The sequence below is a fragment of the Coturnix japonica genome, unplaced genomic scaffold, assembly GCF_054131305.1.
Source record: "Coturnix japonica strain WE unplaced genomic scaffold, WE-NBRP24 Scf163, whole genome shotgun sequence".
Classification (NCBI taxonomy): domain Eukaryota; kingdom Metazoa; phylum Chordata; class Aves; order Galliformes; family Phasianidae; genus Coturnix; species Coturnix japonica.
Window position 1 is genome coordinate 51932 of NW_028189066.1, and position 24001 is coordinate 75932.

The following is a 24001-nucleotide window of genomic DNA, read 5'->3' on the forward strand; positions in this document are numbered from 1 at the left end:
TAGTGGGTTGGGGTCCCATGGTGAAGTTATGGGGCAGGGCACCCTATAGAGCAGCGTCCCCGGGTAATTCTATGGGGCAGACCCTGAGCTATGGGGCAGTGTATCCAGGTAGTGCTATGGGGCAGTCGCAGTGCTATGGGGCAGGCCCACTGCTATATGGTGGACCCTGAGCTATGGGGCAGATGCAGCACTATAGGGCAAACACTGAGCTATGGGGCAGGCCCACTATTATATGGCAGGCCCTGAGCTGTGGGGCAGATGCAGCGCTATGGGGCAGACCCACTATTATATGGCAGGCCCTGAGCTATGGGGCAGACCATGAACTACGGGGCAGGCCCACTGTTCTATGGCAGGCCCTGAGCTATGGGGCAGACCCGCTATTATATGGGGCAGGCCCACTATTATATGGCAGACTCCATTCTATGGGGCAGACCCTGAGCTATGGGGCAGACTGCTCTATGGGACAATGTATCCAGGTAGATGCAGCGCTATGGGGCAGACACAATGCTATGGGGCAGACCCACTATTATATGGGACAGACTCAGCGCTATAGAGCTGGCACTGAGCTATAAGGGCAGACTCAGCGCTATGGGGCAGACTCAGCGCTATGGGGCAGACTCAGCGCTATGGGGCAGACTCAATGCTATGGGGCAGACTCAGTGCTATGGGGCAGACTCAGCGCTATAGGGCAGACTCAGTGCTATGGGGCAGACTCAGCGCTATAGGGCAGACTCAGTGCTATAGGGCAGACTCAGCGCTATGGGGCAGACTCAATGCTATGGGGCAGACACAATGCTATGGGGCAGACCCACTATTATATGGGGCAGACTCAGCGCTATAGGGCAGACTCAGCGCTATGGGGCAGACTCAGTGCTATGGGGCAGACTCAATGCTATGGGGCAGACTCAGTGCTATGGGACAGACTCAATGCTATGGGGCAGACTCAGCGCTATAGGGCAGACTCAGCGCTATGGGGCAGACTCAGTGCTATGGGGCAGACTCAATGCTATGGGGCAGACTCAGTGCTATGGGACAGACTCAATGCTATGGGGCAGACTCAGCGCTATAGGGCAGACTCAGCGCTATGGGGCAGACTCAATGCTATGGGGCAGACTCAGCGCTATGGGGCAGACTCAATGCTATGGGGCAGACACAATGCTATGGGGCAGACTCAGTGCTATGGGGCAGACTCAATGCTATGGGGCAGACTCAATGCTATAGGGCAGACTCAGCGCTATGGGGCAGACTCAATGCTATGGGGCAGACTCAATGCTGTAGGGCAGACTCAGCGCTATGGGGCAGACTCAATGCTATGGGGCAGACTCAGCGCTATAGGGCAGACTCAATGCTATGGGGCAGACTCAATGCTATGGGGCAGACTCAATGCTGTAGGGCAGACTCAGCGCTATGGGGCAGACTCAATGCTATGGGGCAGACTCAGTGCTATAGGGCAGACTCAATGCTATGGGGCAGACTCAGCGCTATAGGGCAGACTCAGTGCTATGGGGCAGACTCAGTGCTATGGGGCAGACTCAATGCTATGGGGCAGACTCAATGCTATAGGGCAGACTCAGCGCTATGGGGCAGACTCAGCGCTATGGGGCAGACTCGTCGCCGTGGGGCAGATTCCCCTGTGGGGCGCGGTTGTGGTGTGGGGCTGTGCCACCCCACGCAGCCAAACTCCGCCCCATTGGCTGCCCCACGGCGCCGCAATTCCTTACACCCACGGATGCACCGCGCCCCGCTGCCATGTGGGGCTGGGTGCCATGTGGGGCAGGGCCATGGGGTGCCATGTGGGGCTGTGATATGTGGGGCCATGCATTGCATTGCCATGCATTGCAGTGCCATGCAGTGCTGTGCAATGCAGTGCCGTGCAGTGCAGCTCCATGCAAGGAATGCACCCCCATGCAGCATTACGGCTCCTTTCAATGCATCTCTGTGCGCTGCATCCCCGTGCGCTGCGTCCCTCTGCAATGCAGCCCCATGCAATGGAGCCCTATGCAATGCAGCCCCGTGCAATGCAGCCCCGTGCAATGCAGCCCCTTGCGATGCAGCCCCATGCAGTGCATCCCCATGCAATGCAGTCCCGTGCAACACAGCCCCATGCAATGCAGCCCCGTGCAATGCAGCCCCATGCAATTCAACCCCATGCAATGCAGCCCCGTGCAGTGCAGCCCCATGCAATGGAGCCCCATGCAGTGCAGCCCCATGCAATTCAACCCCATGCAATGGAGCCCTATGCAATGCAGCCCTATGCAATGCAGCCCCATGCAATTCAACCCCGTGCAGTGCAGCCCCGTGCAATGCAGCCCTGTGCATTGTGATCCCATGCAGTGCATCTCTCTGCAATGCAGCCCCATGTCATGCAGCCCTGTGCAATGCATCCACATGCATTGCTATCTCCTGCAGTGCAGCCCCATGCAATGCAGCCCCGTGCAATGCAGCCCTGTGTGTTGTGATCCCATGCAATGCAGCCCTGTGCAATGCAACCCCTTGCAATGCAGCCCTGTGCATTACGATCCCATGCAGCGCGCCCCCATGCAGCAGTGCACCCCCGTGCATCTCACGGTGTCTTTGTGCGTCTTGTCCTCGTGCATGGTGTCCCCATGCATTGCTGTGTCCTCGTGCATAGTGTCCCCATGCATTGCTGTGTCCTCGTGCATGGCGTCCCCATGCATTGCTGTGTCCTCGTGCATGGCGTCCCCCATGCATTGCTGTGTCCATGCGTGTCACATCCTCGTGCACCTCCGTGTCTGCATGAGTCACATCCCCATGCATCATCACATCCCCATGCATTGCTGTGCGTATGTGTCACATCCTCCTGCATTGCTTTCCCACGCATCACCATCCCCATGCATTGCTCTGTGTGTGTGTCACATCCTCCTGCATTGCATCCCCATGCATCACCATCCCCATGCATCACATCCCCATGCATCACATCCCCATGCATTGCATCCCCATCCCCATGCATTGCAGTGGGTGTGTGTCACATCCCCATGCATTGCATCCCCATCCCCATGCATTGCATCCTCCTGCATTGCATCCTTGTGCATCCCCATCCCTGCGCATTATTTTGTCTGCATGTGTCACATCCTCCTGCATTGCATCCTCATGCATCATATTCCCATTCATCACCATCCCCATGCATCACATCCCCATGCATTGCATCCCTATCCCCATGCATTGCAGTGGGTGTGTGTCACATCCCCATGCATTGCATCCCCATCCCCATGCATTGCATCCTTGTGAATTGCATCCCCATGCATCCCCATGCATTGCTCTGTGTGTGTCTCACATCCCCATGCATCAAGTCCTCATGCATCACACCTCCATGCATCCTCATCCTCCTGTATTGCACCCCATGCATCACATCCCCATGCATTGCAGTGGGTGTGTGTCACATCCCCATGCATTGCATCCCCATCCCCATGCATTGCATCCCCATCCCCATGCATTGCATCCCCATCCCCAATGCATTGCATCCTCCTGCATTGCGTCCTTGTGCATCCCCATCCCCACGCATTATTTTGTCTGCATGTGTCACATCGTCCTGCATTGCATCCTCATGCATCCCCATCCCCATGCATCACCATCCCCATGCACCACATCCCCATGCATTGCAGTGGGTGCGTGTCACATCCCCATGCATTGCATCCCCATCCCCATGCATTGCATCCTTGTGAATTGCATCCCCATGCATCCCCATGCATTGCTCTGTGTGTGTCTCACATCCCCATGCATCAAGTCCTCATGCATCACATCCCCATGCATCCTCATCCTCCTGTATTGCATCCCCATGCATCACACCCCCATGCATTGCAGTGGGTGTGTGTCACATCCCCATGCATCGCCATCCCCATGCATCACATCCTCATGTATCACCACCCCCATGCATTGCTGCATCTCTGTGTCACATCCTCGTGCATTGCACCCAAATGCATCTTTGTCCCCATGCATTATTGTGTCTGCATGTGTTACATCCTCCTGCACTGCAGCCATGCATGTGTGGGGGCTCCGATGCATCTCACCCCCATGCATTGCTGTGTGTGTGTGTGTGTCACATCCCCATGCATCGCATCCCTGTGCATTGCTGTGTCCGTGTGCCACACCCCCATGCATTGCATTGCATGCACATGTGGTGCTCCAATGCATCTCACCCCCATGCATTGCTGTGTCTGTGTGTGCCACACCCCCATGCGCTGCATTGCATGCACATGTGGTGCTCCAATGCATCTCACCCCCATGCATTGCTGTGTCCATGTGCCATATCCCCATGCATTGCATTGCATGCACATGTGGTGCTCCAATGCATCTCACCTCCATGCATTGCTGTGTCCGTGTGTGCCATATCCCCATGCATTGCATTGCATGCACATGTGGTGCTCCAATGCATCTCACCTCCATGCATTGCTGTGTCCGTGTGTGCCACACCCCCATGCATTGCATTGCATGCACATGTGGTGCTCCAATGCATCTCACCCCCATGCATTGCTGTGTCCGTGTGCCACATCCCCATGCATTGCATGTATGTTTGGTGCTCTAATGCACCCCCGCCCCCATGCATTGTTGTGTCCACGTGTGCCACACCCCCATGCATTGCATTGCATGCACATGTGGTGCTCCAATGCATCTCACCCCCATGCATTGCTGTGTCCGTGTGTGCCACACCCCCGTGCATTGCATTGCATGCACATGTGGTGCTCCAATGCATCTCACCCCCACGCATTGCTGTGTGTGTGTGCCACACCCCCATGCATTGCATCACATGCGTGTGTGGGGCTCCAATGCATCTCCACCCCCATGCATTGCTGTGTCCGTGTGCCACATCGCCATGCATTGCATCACATGCGTGTGTGGGGCTCCAATGCATCCCCGCCCCCATGCATCGTGTGTGTGTTGCAGCGCACCCCCATGCATTGCATTGCTGGTCGGCACAGGGGCATGCAGTGATGCTGCATGCTACAGTCCGTGTACCAATGTTGCATCCCATGCAGCCGTGCTTCATTGCATGCATGCATGCTGCATTCCCTGCACTTATGGGGTGATGCTGTGGGGAACTTATGGGGCTGTGAGGGGTTGGCACTTATGAGGCTGTGCTATGGGGTGAGCACTTATGGGGTGGTGCTGTGGGGTGGGCTCTTATGGGGCTGTGTTATGGGGTGGGCACTTATGGGGCTGGTGCTATGGGGAACTTATGGGGCTGTACTATGGGGTGGGCACTTGTAGGTCTGTGCTATGGGGAACTTATGGGGTTGTGCTATGGGGTGGGCAGTAATGGGGCTGTGTGGGGTGGGCACTTATGGGGTGGTGCTGTGGGGTGGGCTTTTATGGGGCTGTGTTATGGGGTGGGCACTTATGGGGTGGTGCTGTGGGGTGGGCTCTTATGGGGCTGTGTTATGGGGTGGGCAGTTATGGGGCTGTGTTATGGGGTGGGCAGTTATGGGGCTGTGTTATGGGGTGGGCAGTTATGGGGCTGTGCTGTGGGGTGGGCAGTTATGGGGCTGTGCTATGGGGTGGGCAGTTATGGGGCTGTGCTATGGGGTGGGCACTTGTGGGGCTGTGCTGTGGGGTGGGCACTTATGGGGTGGTGCTGTGGGGTGGGCTCTTATGGGGCTGTGTTATGGGGTGGGCACTTATGGGGCTGTGCTGTGGGGTGGACACTTGTGGGGTTGTACTGTGGGGCAGGCACTTATGGGGCTGGTGCTATGGGGAACTTATGGGGCTGTGCTATGGGGTGGGCACTTATGGGGCTGTGTGGGCTGGGCACTTATGGGGCAGTATTTAATGGGCAGTACTTATGGGGCAGCATTTTGGGGTTGGCAATTATGGGGCAATACTTTTGGGGCAGTACTTATGGGGCAGCACTTACTTATGGGGCAGCACTTATGGGGCAGCACTGATGGGGTAGCCTTTATGGGGCAGTACTTATGGGTTAGCACTTACTTATGGGGCAGCGGTTACTTATGGGGCAGCAATTACTTATGGGGCAGCAGTTCCTTATGGGGCAGCACTTATGGGGCAGCGGTTCCTTATGGGGCAGCGGTTACTTATGGGGCAGCAATTACTTATGGGGCAGCACTTATGGGTCAGTACTTATGGGGCAGCCTTTAAGGGGCAGCACTTATGGGGCAGTACTTATGGGTTAGCACTTACTTATGGGGCAGCAGTTACTTATGGTGCAGCAATTACTTATGGGGCAGCGGTTCCTTATGGGGCAGCAGTTCCTTATGGGGCAGCACTTATGGAGCAGCTGTTCCATATGGGGCAGCAGTTCGTTATGGGGCAGCAGTTCCTTATGGGGCAGCAGTTCGTTATGGGGCAGCAGTTCCTTATGGGGCAGCAGTTCGTTATGGGGCAGCAGTTCCTTATGGGGCAGCAGTTCGTTATGGGGCAGCAGTTCCTTATGGGGCAGCAGTTCGTTATGGGGCAGCAGTTCCTTATGGGGCAGCAGTTCGTTATGGGGCAGCAGTTCCTTATGGTTCAGCACTTATGGGGCAGCAGTTCGTTATGGGGCAGCAGTTCCTTATGGTTCAGCACTTATGGGGCAGCAGTTCGTTATGGGGCAGCGTTGCCGTGTGTCTGTTGCCCGCAGCGGAAGGGCGGTGGCTCAATGGGGGGGGAGGGGGGGAAGGAAACCGTGCCCGTGGGGTGTGGGGCGGCGCTATGGGGCGGCGCTATGGGGCAGGACTGTGGGGCGGGGCTATGGGGCAGGGCTGTGGGGCGGGGCTATGGGGCAGGGTTATGGGGCGGGGATATGGGGCAGCGCTATGGGGCAGGACTGTGGGGCGGACCTGTGGGGCAGGGCTATGGGGCGGGGCTATGGGGCGGTGCTGTGGGGCGGGGATATGGGGCAGGTCTGTGGGGCGGGGCTATGGGGCGGTGCTGTGGGGCGGGGATATGGGGCAGGACTGTGGGGTAGGGCTATGGGATAGGGCTGTGGGGCTGTGCTATGGGGCTGTGCTATGGGGTGGGGCTATGGTATAGGACTATGGGGCTGTGCTATGGGGCAATTCTATGGGGCTGCTCTATGGGGTAGTGATGTGGGGCTGTGCTATGGGGCTGAGCTATAGGGCTGTGCTATGGGGCAGTGCTATGGGGCAGTGCTATGGGGCTGCGCTATGGGGCAGTGCTGTGTCACACTATGGGGTTGTGCTGTGGGGCAGTGTTATGGGGCAGTGTCACGCTATGGGGCAGCTCTATGGGGCAGCTCTATGGGACTGCTCTATGGGGCAGCTCTATGGGGCAGCTCTATGGGACTGCTCTATGGGGCAGCTCTATGGGGCAGCTCTATGGGGCAGCTCTATAGGGCACACTATGTGTCACGCTATGGGGCAGCTCTATGGGGCAGCTCTATGGGGCAGTCCCACATTCCGTGTCTGTGAGTCACACGCGGTTTTTCCCCGTGGCGCTTCCGGTGCCACTGCGGGAACCGGCACCGCCCCACAGCGCTGCCCCATAGCACAGCACTGCCCCATAGCGTGACACAGCCCCATAGCACAGCACTGCCCCATAGCGTGACACAGCCCCATAGCGTGACACAGCCCCATAGCACAGCACTGCCCCATAGCGTGACACAGCCCCATAGCGTGACACAGCCCCATAGCGTGACACAGCCCCATAGCACAGCACTGCCCCATAGCGTGACACAGCCCCATAGCACAGCACTGCCCCATAGCGTGACACAGCCCCATAGCGTGACACAGCCCCATAGCACAGCACTGCCCCATAGCGTGACACAGCCCCATAGCGTGACACAGCCCCATAGCGTGACACAGCCCCATAGCACAGCACTGCCCCATAGCGTGACACAGCCCCATAGCACAGCACTGCCCCATAGCACAGCACAGCCCCATAGTGTGACACAGCCCCATAGCACAGCACTGCCCCATAGTGTGACACAGCCCCATAGCGTGACACAGCCCCATAGCACAGCGCTGCCCCATAGCGTGACTTATAGTGTGCCCCACAGCGCTGCCCCATAGCACAGCACTGCCCCATAGTGTGACACAGCCCCATAGCACAGCCCCATAGCACAGCACTGCCCCATAGCGTGACACAGCCCCATAGCACAGCACTGCCCCATAGCACAGCACTGCCCCATAGCGTGACACAGCCCCACAGCAACACCCCATAGCGTGACTTATAGTGTGCCCCACAGCAACACCCCATAGCACAGTGCTGCCCCATAGCGTGACACAGCCCCATAGCACAGCGCTGCCCCATAGCGTGACACAGCCCCATAGCACAGCACTGCCCCATAGCGTGACTTATAGTGTGCCCCACAGCAACACCCCATAGCACAGCACTGCCCCATAGCATGACTTATAGTGTGCCCCACAGCAACACCCCATAGCACAGCACTGCCCCATAGCGTGACACAGCCCCACAGCAACACCCCATAGCACAGCACTGCCCCATAGTGTGACACAGCCCCATAGCACAGCCCCATAGCACAGCACTGCCCCATAGCGTGACTTATAGTGTGCCCCACAGCAACACCCCATAGCACAGCACTGCCCCATAGCGTGACACAGCCCCATAGCACAGCACTGCCCCATAGCGTGACACAGCCCCATAGCATGACACAGCCCCATAGCAACACCCCATAGTGTGACATATAGTGAACCCCATAGCACAGCACAGCCCCATAGCACAGCCCCATAGCACAGCGACACATAGTGTGTCCCATAGCACTGCCCCATAGCACAGCCCCATAGCGTAACATATAGTGTGCCCCATAGCACAGCCCCATAGCGTAACATATAGTGTGCCCCATAGCATAGCCCCATAGCACTGCCCCATAGCGTGACATATAGTGAACCCCATAGCACAGCACAGCCCCATAGCACAGCGACACATAGTGTGCCCCATAGCACAGCCCCATAGCACAGCCCCATAGCGTGACGTATAGTGTGCCCCATAGCACAGCACAGCTCCATAGCACAGCGACACATAGTGTGCCCCATAGCACAGCCCAATAGCACTGCCCCATAGCGTGACACAGCCCCATAGCAAAGCACTGCCCCATAGCACAGCCCCCATTGCCCCCCATTATCCCCCATTGCCCCCCATTAAACCTCATTGTGCCCCATTACCCCCCATTGTGCCCCCCTATTGCCCCCCATTGCCCCTTATTACCCCCAATTGCCGCCCATTTCCCCCCCATTACCCCCCACTGCCCCCCATTGTGCCCCATTGCCCTCCATTGTGCCCCACTGCCCCACATTGCTCCCCATTATCCCCCACTGCCCCCCATTAACCCTCATTGCCCCTCATTACCCCCCATTACGCCCTCTATTGCCCCCCATTGCCCCCATTGTGCCCCATTGCCCCCCATTACCCCCAATTACCCCCCATTGTGCCCCATTATCCCCCATTGCCCCCCATTGTGCCCCATTGCCCCCCATTACCCCCCATTGCCCTCCATTGCCCTCCATTGTGCCCCATTGCCCCCATTACCCCCCATCACTCCCCATTGTGCCCCATTGTGCCCCATTACCCCCCACTGCCCCCCACTGCCCCCCATTGTGCCCCATTGCCCCCCATTGTGCCCCACTGCCCCACATTGCTCCCCATTATCCCCCACTGCCCCCCATTAACCCTCATTGCCCCTCATTACCCCCCATTACGCCCTCTATTGCCCCCCATTGCCCCCCATTGTGCCCCATTGCCCCCCATTGTGCCCCATTACCCCCTATTGTATCCCACATTGCCCCCATTGCCCCTCATTTTCCCCCCATTACCCCCTGTTGTGCCCCCCACTGCCCCCTATTACCGCCATTAACCCCCCATAGCCCCCCACTGCCCCCCATTGCCCCTCATTATGCCCCCCATTGCTCCCCATAGCCCTCCATTACCTTCTATGCCCCCCATTTCTCCCATTGCCCCCTATTGCCCCCTATTATCCTCCATTGCCCCCATTAAACCTCATTGCCCCCATTGCCCCCCATTGCCCCCTATTATCCTCCATTGCCCCCATTAAACCTCATTGGCCCCCATTGGCCCCCATTGCCCCTAATTATGTCCCCCATTGCTCCCCATTACCCCCATTGCCCCCATTGCCCCCCACTGCCCCCCATTGTGCCCCATTGCCCCTATTACCCCCCATTGCCCCCCATTACCCCCCATTACCCCCATTGCCCCCCATTACCCACATAGCCCCCCATTGCCCCCCATTGCCCCCCATTGCCCCCATTGCCCCCCACTGCCCCCCATTGTGCCCCATTGCCCCTATTACCCCCCATTACCCCCCATTACCCCCCATTACCCCCATTGCCCCCCATTCCCCCCATTGCCCCCCATTGCCCCCCATTGCCACCCATTGCCCCCCATTGCCCCCCATTGGTCCCTATTGCCCCCCATTGCCCCCCATTTCTTCCTATTTTCCCCCATTGCCCCCCATAGCCCCCCATTGCCCCCCATTGCCCCCCATTACCCCCCATTGCCCCCCATTGCCCCCCATTGCCCCCCATTACCTCCCATTGCCCCCCATTGCCCCCCATTGCCCCCCATTGCCCACCATAGACCCCCATTACCCCCCATTGCCCCCCATTGCCGCCCATTGCCCCCCATTGCCCCCCATTAGTCCCTATTGCCCCCCATTGCCCCCCATTTCTTCCTATTTTCCCCCATTGCCCCCCATAGCTCCCCATTGCCCCCCATTGCCCCCATACCCCCCCATTCACCCCCATTGACCCCCATTATCACCCATTTCCCCCCATTAAACCTCATTGCCCCCATTGCTCCCTATTGTCCCCCACTGCCCCCCATTGCCCCCTATTGCCCCCCATTGCCCCCCACTGCTCCCCATTGCTCCCTATTATCCCCCACTGCCCCCCATTGCCCCAATTGCCCCCATTGCTCCCCATTGTGCCCCATTGCCCCCATTACCCCCCATTGCCCCCACTGCCCCCCATTAACTTTCATTGCCCCCCATTGCCCCCCATTAGCCCCCCATCACCCCCTATTGCCCCATTGCCTCCATTACCCCCCATTCATCCCCATTGCCCCCCATTATCCTCCATTGTGCCCCATTACCCCCCATCACCCTCTATTGCCCCCCATTGCCCCCTATTGCCCCATATTGTCCCCTATTGTGACTCTCATTGCTCCCATTGCCCCCCATTACCCCCCATTGCCCCCCATTGTGCTCCATTGTGCCCCATTACCCCCCATTGCCCCCCATTGCCCCCCATTGGTCCCTATTGCCCCCCATTGCCCCCATTGCCCCCCACTGCCCCCCATTGTGCCCCATTGCCCCTATTACCCCCCATTACCCCCATTGCCCCCCATTACCCCCATTGCCCCCCATTGCCCCCCATTACCCCCCATTACCCCCATTGCCCTCCATCATCCCTCATTGTGCTCCATTGCCCCCCATAGCCCCCCATTACCCCCATTGCCCTCCATCATCCCTCATTGTGCTCCATTGCCCCCCATTACCCCCTATTATCCCCCATTGCCCCCCATTGTGCCCCATTGCCGCCCATTGCCCCCCATTGGTCCCTATTGCCCCCCATTGCCCCCCATTTCTTCCTATTTTCCCCCATTGCCCCCCATAGCCCCCCATTGCCCCCCATTACCCCCCATTGCCCCCCATTCCCCCCATTGCCCCCCATTGCCCCCCATTACCCCCCATTGCCCCCCATTGCCCTCCATTACCCCCATTGCCCCCCATTGCCCTCCATTACCCCCCATAGCCCCCCATTACCCCCCATTGCCCCCCATTACCCCCCATTACCCCCCATTACCCCCATTACCCCCCATTGCCCCCTATTCCCCCCATTGCCCCCCATTGACCCCCATTACCCCCCATTGCCCCCATTGCCCTCCATCATCCCCCATTGTGCCCCATTGCCCCCCATAGCCCCCCATTGTCCCCCATTGTCCCCCATAGCCCCCCATTACCCCCCATTACCCCCATAGCCCCCCATTATCCCCCATTGCCCCCCATTCCCCCCATTGACCCCCATTACCCCCCATTGCCCCCATTGCCCTCCATCATTCCCCATTGTGCCCCATTGCCCCCCATTACCCCCCATTGTCCCCCATTGTCCCCCATAGCCCCCCATTGCCCCCCATTACCCCCATAGCCCCCCATTACCCCCCATTGCCCCCCATTACCCCCCATTACCCCCCATTACCCCCATTACCCCCCATTGCCCCCTATTCCCCCCATTGCCCCCCATTGACCCCCATTACCCCCCATTGCCCCCATTGCCCTCCATCATCCCCCATTGTGCCCCATTGCCCCCCATAGCCCCCCATTGTCCCCCATTGTCCCCCATAGCCCCCCATTACCCCCCATTACCCCCATAGCCCCCCATTACCCCCCATTGCCCCCCATTCCCCCCATTGCCCCCCATTGACCCCCATTACCCCCCATTGCCCCCATTGCCCTCCATCATTCCCCATTGTGCCCCATTGCCCCCCATTACCCCCCATTGTCCCTCATTGTCCCCCATAGCCCCCCATTACCCCCCATTACCCCCCATTACCCCCCATTACCCCCCATTACCCCCATTACCCCCCATTGCCCCCCATTCCCCCCATTGCTTCCCATTGACCCCCATTACCCCCCATTGCCCCCATTGCCCTCCATCATCCCCCATTGTGCCCCATTGCCCCCCATAGCCCCCCATTACCCCCCATTACCCCCCATTACCCCCATAGCCCCCCATTACCCCCCATTGCCCCCCATTACCCCCCATTACCCCCCATTACCCCCATTACCCCCCATTGCCCCCCATTCCCCCCATTGCTTCCCATTGACCCCCATTACCCCCCATTGCCCCCATTGCCCTCCATCATCCCCCATTGCTTCCCATTGCCCCCCATTACCCCCCATTGCCCCCCATAGCCCCCCATTACCCCCCATTACCCCCCATTACCCCCATAGCCCCCCATTACCCCCCATTACCCCCCATTACCCCCCATTACCCCCCATTGACCCCCATTACCCCCCATTGCCCCCATTGCCCTCCATCATCCCCCATTGTGCCCCATTGCCCCCATTGCCCTCCATCATCCCCCATTGTGCCCCATTACCCCCCATTACCCCCATAGCCCCCCATTACCCCCCATAGCCCCCCATTACCCCCCATTGCCCCCCATTCCCCCCATTGCCCCCCATTACCCCCCATTGCCCCCATTGCCCTCCATCATCCCCCATTGTGCCCCATTGCCCCCCATAGCCCCCCATTGCCCCCCATTGCCCCCCATAGCCCCCCCATTGCCCCCCATTGCCCCCCATAGCCCCCCATACCCCCCATTGACGCCAGCTGTTCCCGTTGTGTTTCAGACGAGCGTGACCGCGTGCAGAAGAAAACCTTCACCAAATGGGTCAACAAGCACCTGCTCAAGGTAATGCAACAATGCAACCAGCGCTGCAACACTGCAACACTGCAACACCGAGACACTGCAACCATGCAACACCGAGACACTGCAACCATGCAACAATGAGACACTGCAACACACTGCAGCAATGCAACACTGCAATGCACTGCAACACTGCAACCATGCAACACAACAACGCACTGCAACACCGCGATGCACTGCAACACTGCAACCATGCAACACGGCAATGCACTGCAACACTGCAACCATGCAACACAACAATGCACTGCAACACCGCAACCATGCAGCACAGCAATGCACTGCAACACTGCAACCATGCAACACTGCAATGCACTGCAACACCGCAACCATGCAGCACAGCAATGCACTGCAACACTGCAACCATGCAACACTGCAATGCACCGCGACAACAAAGCAGCACTGCAACACTGCAATGCACTGCAGCACACTGCCACAATGCAACACTGCAACGCACCGCAACACTGCGACACTGCAACGCACCACAGCATCAATGCAGCACTGCAGCACTGCAATGCACGACAACACCAACGCAGCACTGCGACACCACGACACCGCAACGCATCGCAGCATCAACGCAGCACTGCAACACTGCAATGCACTGCAGCAACAACGCAGCACTGCAACACTGCAACGCACCGCAGCAACAACGCAGCACTGCAACACTGCAACGCACCGCAGCAACAACGCAGCACTGCAACACTGCAATGCACTGCAACAGCAATGCATCACTGCAACACTGCACCAACACCGCGACACTGCACCACTGCAACCATGCAACATGACAATGCACTGCAGCAACAACACAACACTGCAATGCATGGCAGCAACACAGCACTGCAACACGCTGCAAGACTGCAAGACGCTGCGACAACGCTGCAACACGCTGCAGCGCACTGCAATGCTGCTGTGACGCTGCTACGCTGCTGCAGTGCTGCGATGCCACAACAACAGTGCAATACACTGCAATGCTGCATGCAGCGCTGCAATGTACTGCCGCAACACTGCAGTTCACTGCAATGCACTCCAACACGCTACAGCAACACTGCAGCGCACTACAACACGACGGACCTCTGCAACACTGCAACATGCCGCAGTGCTGCAACAACTGCAGTGCACAGCAACATGCCGCAACGCGCTGCAATGCACTGCAGTGCTGCAGCAACACTGCAACAAAGCTGCAATGGCACAGCAACACCGCATCACGCTGCAGCACACCACAACGCTGCAACACGCCACATCCCACTGCAACACAGCAATGCTGCAACAAAGCTGCAATGACACCGCAGTGCTGCATCGCGCTGCAACACACTGCAGTGCTGCAACACGCTGTATCCCCACTGCAATACAGCAACGCTGCGACACCGCAACAACACGCTGCAATGCTGCAACAACACAGCGCGCCGCAACAGCTGCAGTGCACAGCAACACACTGCAACGCAGCACAACACTGCAGCGCAGTATCGCTGTATCCCCACTGCAACACAGCAACAACACGCTGCAATGCTGCAACAACTGCAGTGCACTGCAACACGTTGCAATGCACTGCAACAGCACTGCAGTGCTGCAACACACTGCAATGCTGCAACCCGCTGCACCCCCACTGCAACACTGCAACAACACGCTGCAACGCTGCAACAACACAACACGCCGCAACAGCTGCAGTGCACAGCAACACACTGCAACGTACTGCAACAGTGCAACGCACTGCAGCAAACACTGCAGTGCTGCAACACGCTGCAATGCTGCAACAACACAGCTGACCCACAGCTCCATGTCAGCCCATCCCCCCCCACAGCGTGTCACTGCGTGATCATTGCGTGTTACTGCGTGTTACTGCGTGTCACTGTGTGTCAGTGTGTGTTCCACGCGTGTCACTGCAACACTGCAACACTGCAGCGCACCGCAGCAACAACGCTGTTCATTGCTGTGTGTTCATTGCGTGTTACTGCGTGTCAATGTGTGTTCCACGTGTGTCACTGCGTGTTCATTGCGTGTTACTGCGTGTCACTGCGTGTCAATGTGTGTTCCATGCGTGTCACTGTGTGTTCATTGCGTGTTACTGCGTGTCACTGCGTGTCAGTGTGTGTTCCATGCGTGTCACTGTGTGTTCATTGTGTGTTACTGCGTGTCACTGTGTGTTCATTGCATGCTACTGCGTGTCACTGCGTGTCACTGTGTGTTCATTGCGTGTTCCACGTCTGTCACTGTGTGTTCATTGCATGCTACTGCGTGTCACTGCGTGTCAATGTGTGTTCCACGTGTGTCACTGCGTGTTCATTGCGTGTTACTGTGTGTCACTGCGTGTCAATGTGTGTTCCATGCGTGTCACTGCGTGTTCATTGTGTGTTACTGCGTGTCACTGTGTGTCACTTCATGTTCCATGCATGTTACTTTGTGTTCCATGCGCCACTGCTTATCACATGCATCTCAATATGTGTTCCATGCGTGTCAGAGCGTGTTCCATGTGTCACTGCATGTTCCATGTGTGCCTATGCGTGCCCCATGCATGTCACTGCGTGTGCTGCGTGTGTGCGAAGTGCCGTGTGTGAGCCGTGTGCTGCATGTCATGCGTAGTGGGCTGCATGTGTCACACCGTGCAGCAACACGTTTAACATGTGTCATCACATGTCATCACACCTAACATGTGTGTCATCCCGTGTTCCACGTGTGTCATCCCATGTTCCATGTGTGACATCCCATGTTCCACGTGTGTCATCCCGTGTTCCATTTGTGAAATCCCATGTTCCACGTGTGTCATTCCATGTTCCATGTGTGTCATCCAGTGTTCCACGTGTGTAATCCCGTGTTCCACATGTGACATCCCATGTTCCACGTGTCATCCCATGTTCCACGTGTGCCTTCCAGTGTTCCACATGTGTCATCCCATGTTCCCTGTGTGTCATCCCGTGTTCCATTTGTGAAATCCCATGTTCCACGTGTGTCATCCCGTGTTCCATTTATGTCATCCCGTGTTCCACGTGTGTCATCTCAAGTTCCATGTGTCATCCCATGTTCCATGTGTCATCCCATGTTCCAGGTGTGCCTTCCAGTGTTCCACATGTGTCATCTCAAGTTCCATGTGTCATCCCATGTTCCATGTGTCATCCCATGTTCCACGTGTGCCTTCCAGTGTTCCACATGTGTCATCCCATGTTCCCTGTGTGACATCCCATGTTCCACGTGTGTCATCCCGTGTTCCATTTGTGAAATCCCATGTTCCACGTGTGTCATCCCATGTTCCCTGTGTGTCATCCCATGTTCCACGTGTGTCATTCCATGTTCCATGTGTGTCATCCAGTGTTCCACGTGTGTAATCCCGTGTTCCACATGTGACATCCCATGTTCCACGTGTCATCCCATGTTCCACGTGTGCCTTCCAGTGTTCCACATGTGTCATCCCATGTTCCCTGTGTGTCATCCCGTGTTCCATTTGTGAAATCCCATGTTCCACGTGTGTCATCCCGTGTTCCATTTATGTCATCCCGTGTTCCACGTGTGTCATCTCAAGTTCCATGTGTCATCCCATGTTCCATGTGTCATCCCATGTTCCAGGTGTGCCTTCCAGTGTTCCACATGTGTCATCTCAAGTTCCATGTGTCATCCCATGTTCCATGTGTCATCCCATGTTCCACGTGTGCCTTCCAGTGTTCCACATGTGTCATCCCATGTTCCCTGTGTGACATCCCATGTTCCACGTGTGTCATCCCGTGTTCCATTTGTGAAATCCCATGTTCCACGTGTGTCATCCCATGTTCCCTGTGTGTCATCCCATGTTCCACGTGTGTCATTCCATGTTCCATGTGTGTCATCCAGTGTTCCACGTGTGTAATCCCGTGTTCCACATGTGACATCCCATGTTCCACGTGTCATCCCATGTTCCACGTGTGCCTTCCAGTGTTCCACATGTGTCATCCCATGTTCCCTGTGTGTCATCCCGTGTTCCATTTGTGAAATCCCATGTTCCACGTGTGTCATCCCGTGTTCCATTTATGTCATCCCGTGTTCCACGTGTGTCATCTCAAGTTCCATGTGTCATCCCATGTTCCATGTGTCATCCCATGTTCCACGTGTGCCTTCCAGTGTTCCACATGTGTCATCCCATGTTCCCTGTGTGTCATCCCATGTTCCATGTATGTCATCCCATGTTCCATGTGTGTCATCCCATGTTCCACGTGTGTCATCCCATGTTTCATGTATGTCATCCCGTGTTCCATGTGTGACATCCCATATTCCACATGTGTCATCCCATGTTCCATGTATGTCATCCCATGTGCCATGTATGTCATCCCATGTTCCATGTGTGTCATCCCGTGTTCCACGTGTGTCATCCCATGTTACATGTATGTCATCCCATGTTCTATGTGCCCCATTCCCTGCCCCGTTCCATGTTCCTCCCCTGATTTCTCTCCTCTTTCCCATCCACAGCACTCATGCAAGAAGGTGGGTGTGAGCACACGTGTGTGTGTGTTTGTACACGCGTGTGTGTGTGTTTGTACATGTGTGTGTGTGTGTGTGTCTGTACACGTGTGTGTGTGTGTCTGTACACGTGTGTGTGTGTGTGTGTTTGTACACGCGTGTGTGTGTGTTTGTACATGTGTGTGTGTGTGTGTGTCTGTACACGTGTGTGTGTGTGTCTGTACACGTGTGTGTGTGTGTGTGTTTGTACACGCGTGTGTGTGTGTGTGTCTGTACACGTGTGTGTGTGTGTGTGTCTGTACACGTGTGTGTGTGTTTGTACACGTGTGTGTGTGTGTGTGTCTGTACACGTGTGTGTGTGTGTGTCTGTACACGTGTGTGTGTGTGTGTCTGTACACGTGTGTGTGTGTGTCTGTACACGCGTGTGTGTGTGTCTGTACACGTGTGTATGTGTCTGTACACGTGTGTGTGTGTGTCTGTACACGTGTGTGTGTGTGTGTGTTTGTACACGCGTGTGTGTGTGTGTCTGTACACGTGTGTGTGTGTGTGTGTCTGTACACGTGTGTGTGTGTTTGTACACGCGTGTGTGTGTGTGTGTCTGTACACGTGTGTGTGTGTGTGTGTCTGTACACGTGTGTGTGTGTTTGTACACGTGTGTGTGTGTGTGTGTCTGTACACGTGTGTGTGTGTGTCTGTACACGTGTGTGTGTGTGTGTGTCTGTACACGTGTGTGTGTGTTTGTACACGTGTGTGTGTGTGTGTGTCTGTACACGTGTGTGTGTGTGTCTGTACACGTGTGTGTGTGTGTGTGTTTGTACATGCGTGTGTGTGTGTTTGTACATGTGTGTGTGTGTGTGTGTCTGTACACGTGTGTGTGTGTGTCTGTACACGTGTGTGTGTGTGTGTGTTTGTACACGTGTGTGTGTGTGTTTGTACACGCGTGTGTGTGTGTGTGTCTGTACACGTGTGTGTGTGTGTCTGTACACGCGTGTGTGTGTGTTTGTACACGCGTGTGTGTGTGAGTGTCTGTACACGTGTGTGTGTGTCTGTACACGCGTGTGTGTGTGTTTGTACATGTGTGTGTGTGTGTGTGTCTGTACACGTGTGTGTGTGTGTCTGTACACGTGTGTGTGTGTGTCTGTACACGCGTGTGTGTGTGTGTGTCTGTACACGTGTGTGTGTGTGTTTGTACACGCGTGTGTGTGTGTGTGTCTGTACACGTGTGTGTGTGTGTTTGTACACGCGTGTGTGTGTGTCTGTACACGTGTGTGTGTGTGTCTGTACACGTGTGTGTGTGTGTCTGTACACGTGTGTGTGTGTGTTTGTACACGTGTGTGTGTGTGTGTGTGTCTGTACACGCGTGTGTATGTGTTTGTACACGCGTGTGTGTGTGTGTGTCTGTACACGTGTGTGTGTGTGTTTGTACATGTGTGTGTGTGTGTGTCTGTACACGTGTGTGTGTGTGTCTGTACACGTGTGTGTGTGTGTTTGTACACGCGTGTGTGTGTGTGTGTCTGTACACGCGTGTGTGTGTCTGTACACGCGTGTGTGTGTGTCTGTACACGTGTGTGTGTGTGTTTGTACACGCGTGTGTGTGTGTGTGTCTGTACACGTGTGTGTGTGTGTCTGTACACGCGTGTGTGTGTGTCTGTACACGTGTGTGTGTGTGTCTGTACACGTGTGTGTGTGTGTTTGTACACGTGTGTGTGTGTGTCTGTACACGTGTGTGTGTGTTTGTACATGTGTGTGTGTGTGTGTCTGTACACGTGTGTGTGTGTGTTTGTACACGTGTGTGTGTGTGTGTGTGTCTGTACACGCGTGTGTATGTGTTTGTACACGCGTGTGTGTGTGTGTGTCTGTACACGTGTGTGTGTGTTTGTACATGTGTGTGTGTGTGTGTCTGTACACGTGTGTGTGTGTTTGTACACGTGTGTGTGTGTGTGTGTCTGTACACGTGTGTGTGTGTGTGTCTGTACACGTGTGTGTGTGTGTCTGTACACGTGTGTGTGTGTGTCTGTACACGCGTGTGTGTGTGTCTGTACACGTGTGTATGTGTCTGTACACGTGTGTGTGTGTGTCTGTACACGTGTGTGTGTGTGTGTGTACACGTGTGTGTGTGTGTGTGTTTGTACACGCGTGTGTGTGTGTGTGTCTGTACACGTGTGTGTGTGTGTGTGTCTGTACACGTGTGTGTGTGTTTGTACACGTGTGTGTGTGTGTGTGTCTGTACACGTGTGTGTGTGTGTCTGTACACGTGTGTGTGTGTGTGTGTTTGTACACGCGTGTGTGTGTGTGTGTCTGTACACGTGTGTGTGTGTTTGTACACGTGTGTGTGTGTGTGTGTCTGTACACGTGTGTGTGTGTGTGTGTTTGTACATGCGTGTGTGTGTGTTTGTACACGCGTGTGTGTGTGTGTCTGTACACGTGTGTGTGTGTGTGTGTCTGTACACGTGTGTGTGTGTTTGTACACGTGTGTGTGTGTGTTTGTACACGTGTGTGTGTGTGTGTGTCTGTACACGTGTGTGTGTGTGTGTGTCTGTACACGTGTGTGTGTGTTTGTACACGTGTGTGTGTGTGTGTGTCTGTACACGTGTGTGTGTGTGTGTCTGTACACGTGTGTGTGTGTGTCTGTACACGCGTGTGTGTGTGTCTGTACACGTGTGTATGTGTCTGTACACGTGTGTGTGTGTGTCTGTACACGTGTGTGTGTGTGTCTGTACACGTGTGTGTGTGTGTGTGTTTGTACACGCGTGTGTGTGTGTGTGTCTGTACACGTGTGTGTGTGTGTGTCTGTACACGTGTGTGTGTGTGTTTGTACATGTGTGTGTGTGTGTGTTTGTACACGCGTGTGTGTGTGTGTTTGTACACGTGTGTGTGTGTGTTTGTACATGTGTGTGTGTGTGTGTGTCTGTACACGTGTGTGTGTGTGTGTCTGTACACGTGTGTGTGTGTTTGTACACGTGTGTGTGTGTGTGTGTCTGTACACGTGTGTGTGTGTGTGTCTGTACACGTGTGTGTGTGTGTCTGTACACGTGTGTGTGTGTGTCTGTACACGCGTGTGTGTGTGTCTGTACACGTGTGTATGTGTCTGTACACGTGTGTGTGTGTGTCTGTACACGTGTGTGTGTGTGTGGTACACGTGTGTGTGTGTGTGTGTTTGTACACGCGTGTGTGTGTGTGTGTCTGTACACGTGTGTGTGTGTGTGTGTCTGTACACGTGTGTGTGTGTTTGTACACGTGTGTGTGTGTGTGTGTCTGTACACGTGTGTGTGTGTGTCTGTACACGTGTGTGTGTGTGTGTGTTTGTACACGCGTGTGTGTGTGTGTGTCTGTACACGTGTGTGTGTGTTTGTACACGTGTGTGTGTGTGTGTGTCTGTACACGTGTGTGTGTGTGTGTGTTTGTACATGCGTGTGTGTGTGTTTGTACACGCGTGTGTGTGTGTGTCTGTACACGTGTGTGTGTGTGTGTGTCTGTACACGTGTGTGTGTGTTTGTACACGTGTGTGTGTGTGTTTGTACACGTGTGTGTGTGTGTGTGTCTGTACACGTGTGTGTGTGTGTGTGTCTGTACACGTGTGTGTGTGTTTGTACACGTGTGTGTGTGTGTGTGTCTGTACACGTGTGTGTGTGTGTGTCTGTACACGTGTGTGTGTGTGTCTGTACACGCGTGTGTGTGTGTCTGTACACGTGTGTATGTGTCTGTACACGTGTGTGTGTGTGTCTGTACACGTGTGTGTGTGTGTCTGTACACGTGTGTGTGTGTGTGTGTTTGTACACGCGTGTGTGTGTGTGTGTCTGTACACGTGTGTGTGTGTGTGTCTGTACACGTGTGTGTGTGTGTTTGTACATGTGTGTGTGTGTGTGTGTTTGTACACGCGTGTGTGTGTGTGTTTGTACACGTGTGTGTGTGTGTTTAGTGTACATGTGTGTGTGTGGTCTGTACACGTGTGTGTGTGTGTGTCTGTACACGCGCGTGTGTGTGTTTGTACACGTGTGTGTGTGTCTGTACACGTGTGTGTGTGTGTTTGTACACGCGTGTGTGTGTTTGTGTCTGTACACGTGTGTGTGTGTGTCTGTACACGCGTGTGTGTGTGTGTGTCTGTACACGTGTGTGTGTGTGTCTGTACACGTGTGTGTGTGTGTTTGTACACGCGTGTGTGTGTGTGTCTGTACACGTGTGTGTGTGTGTGTGTCTGTACACGCGTGTGTGTGTGTTTGTACACGCGTGTGTGTGTGTTTGTACACGCGTGTGTGTGTGCATGTGTGTGTGTTGGTTCATGTGTGTGTACGTGTGTGTGTACATGTGTGTGCACATGTGTTTGCTTGGACATGCATGTGGGTACATGTATGTGTACATGTGTGTACATGTGTGTGTATACACGTGTGTGTGTGTACATGTGTGTGCTTGGACATGCATGTGGGTACATGTGTGTTTGTGTACATGTGTGTGTGTACATGTGTGTGCTTGGACATGCATGTATGTACGTATGTGTGTAAATGTGTGTGTACATGTGTGTGTGTACACACGTACATGTGTGTGTGTGTACACGTGTACACGTGTGTATGTGTACACATGTACATGTGTGTGTGTACACGTGTACATGTGTGTGTGCCCCCTGTCTCACACACACCTGACCCTGCACTGCAATAGGGGCCGCTGTGGGGCACACAGATCTATGGGGCATGTTAGGATCTATGGGGCACACGGATCTATGGGCACACACATCTATGGGGCATGTTAGGATCTATGGGGCACATGGATCTATGGGCACACACATCTGTGGGGCACACTGGGATCTATGGGCACACTGGGATCTAGGGGGCACACAGATCTATGGGGCACACTGGGATCTATGGGGCACACTGGGATCTATGGGGCACACAGGGATCTATGGGGCACACGGATCTATGGGCACACACATCTATGGGGCACACAGATCTATGGGGCACACTGGGATCTATGGGGCACACTGGGATCTATGGGGCACACAGGGATCTATGGGGCACACAGATCTATGGGGCACACTGGGATCTATGGGGCACACAGGGATCTATGGGGCACACAGATCTATGGGGCACACTGGGATCTATGGGGCACACTGGGATCTGTGGGGCACACTGGGATCTATGGGGCACACAGATCTGTGGGGCACACTGGGATCTATGGGGCACACTGGGATGTGTGGGGCACACAGATCTATGGGGCACACAGATCTATGGGGCACACAGGGATCTATGGGGCACACACTTGAGAGGGGCTGCAATGGGGCTGGGGGGGGGTCACACCATGCCATACATTCGCTTCTGCCCCACAACTCCCACCCCACAACCATCGCACCCCACAACCATCACACCCCACAACCATCACACCCCACAACCATCACACCCCACAACCATCGCACCCCACAACCATCACACCCCACAACTCTCACCCCACAACCATCGCACCCCACAACCATCACACCCCACAACCATCGCACCCCACAACTCCCACCCCACAACCATCACACCCCACAACCATCACACCCCACAACCATCGCACCCCACAACTCCCACCCCACAACCATCACACCCCACAACCACACACCCCACAACCATCACACCCCACAACCATCACACCCCACAACCATCACACCCCACAACATCACACCCCACAACCATCACACCCCACAACTCCCACCCCACAACCATCACACCCCACAACTCCCACCCCACAACCATCACACCCCACAACCATCACACACCCCACAACCATCACACCCCACAACCAACACACCCCACAACTCCCACCCCACAACCATCGCACCCCACAACCATCACACCCCACAACTCTCACCCCACAACCATCACACCCCACAACCATCACACCCCACAACCATCACACCCCACAACCATCACACCCCACAACCATCACACCCCACAACCATCACACCCCACAACCATCACACCCCATAACCATCACACCCCACAACTCCCACCCCACAACCATCACACCCCACAACCATCACACCCCACAACTCCCACCCCACAACCATCACGCCCCACAACCATCGCACCCCACAACCATCACACCCCACAACCATCACACCCCACAACTCTCACCCCACAACCATCGCACCCCACAACTCCCACCCCACAACTCCCACCCCACAACCATCACACCCCACAACCATCACACCCCACAACCATCACACCCCACAACCATC

General features: G+C 55.6%; 1 long non-coding RNA gene across 1 annotated transcript in view; it reads left to right on the forward strand.

Moving 5' to 3' along the window:
• Window positions 1–17821, forward strand: part of LOC146751047 (uncharacterized) — a 58769-nt gene extending 40948 nt beyond the window's left edge. Inside the window, exons 2-3 of the long non-coding RNA XR_014941956.1 lie at window positions 13301–13362; window positions 17803–17821. This is a non-coding gene — a long non-coding RNA (uncharacterized LOC146751047). The remainder of the gene's footprint in view (window positions 1–13300; window positions 13363–17802) is intronic.
• Window positions 17822–24001: the final 6180 nt, after the last annotated feature.